The following is a 1,517-nucleotide window of genomic DNA, read 5'->3' as shown; positions in this document are numbered from 1 at the left end:
CTTAACTATAAAGGAACTAAAACATTAGGCTCAGAAGGAGTAACAAGAGGTCCAAGTTGGAATAGATTTTGAATTTATAATATCCAGTCTCCATTTCACAAATAAGAAAACTAAAGAACACATAGAGAAAAAATATTGACTTCCCCAAATCTTGGCAGGTCTCTCCAGTTTTGGAACATTCCATTGTGGTGGCTTGTTGTTATAAGGAGTTGGCTTTGAAGGTGAGGGCTTGGTGAATCAGGCATGGCAACTGAATGCACAGAGAATTTATCCAAAGCTGCACAGTTGCAACTCAAAATAGTAAAATATTGGTGGGAATATATAAAAAAATTGAATTAATGGATCAAAATAAATAATGAGTGAGAGTAATTCTGACTCTCACTGATTATTTAACATGCAGAAAGATGTTTTCTTTTCCTTTTAAATTGCCCAACCACTCTCTGAGGTGCCATGTGGGGAGGGTGGGCTCTAAGTAGAATCTAGAAACTTCAGGTTAACCAGACTCTCTAACATCTATTTTTAATTAGCATTAAATTATTTCTTAATCAGATTTGAAAACTGCTTTCATCTGAACTACTTAAATAATTGAGAAAAGGGGTGAATTTTCCTAGCCCACATGATCTAAATGATCTACACAGACTAGACCCATTTAATAAAAACCAGTCCTGGACTCCCCTTTGTCTTATGTAGATGTGGCCCCAGATAATCAACATGAACACTTGAATGCCCCTCAGGTGCAGAAGAACGGATTTATGTATGTAGTTATTATTAGATCAGTCGGGATAACTGAAGGATGAATTAAAGACTAATCCTACACTGGATCATTTCAGGAAGAATTCCAGTTGGGAATGGAACCTTCTCAGAGGGGCTCAAGCTTTACAATGTTAAATATCTTTGGCACATGTTTTTCCTGTCCCCAAGAGGCTCTTTACTGTGAGTGGCATTTCCTACTGGGGAACTTATCCTATGTCTTGGTACGTATTGGTTTACCTCCTTCACGGGGATACGTACATCCAGATCCCTTCTCTTGGAGTTTGAGTTTTATATCTAAAGGTTTTAACTCCTTTGTTGGAAGGATCAAGATGTCAGTATTGATTTTATAAAATAAACCCATAGTCACATACATATTTCCATGTATAATCGTATACGTATACTAATATATCTGATATCAGATATATTAGTGTGTGTGTGTGTGTGTGTGTGTGTGTGTGTGTGTGTGTGTGTGTGTGTATCTGAGTAATTTTGGCGGTGATCATGGTTTGTTAGAGTATGCAGTGGAAACCCTGGGAGTTTTCTTCAAAATTTTTAAATAGCCTTAGTTTGCCTTTTTCTACCACCTTGTCATTAGTTGGATGGATGGGTTTTAGTCTCATTTTTCTTACCCAGTTTCTACCTCAGTAAGAAATGGAAGTTATTCAGAAGCAGTGGAGGAGATCTGAGACACACTAAGTGCTATACCCAAATGCAGCTGAGTCTGAGAGGCTGAAATGGCTATGGTAGAGACTTAATCCTTTGCA

This window comes from Ictidomys tridecemlineatus, chromosome 16, assembly GCF_052094955.1.
Source record: "Ictidomys tridecemlineatus isolate mIctTri1 chromosome 16, mIctTri1.hap1, whole genome shotgun sequence".
NCBI classification, from domain to species: Eukaryota; Metazoa; Chordata; class Mammalia; order Rodentia; family Sciuridae; genus Ictidomys; species Ictidomys tridecemlineatus.
The sequence above is the reverse complement of the archived record's forward strand: the minus strand, read 5'-3'. Positions refer to the sequence as shown.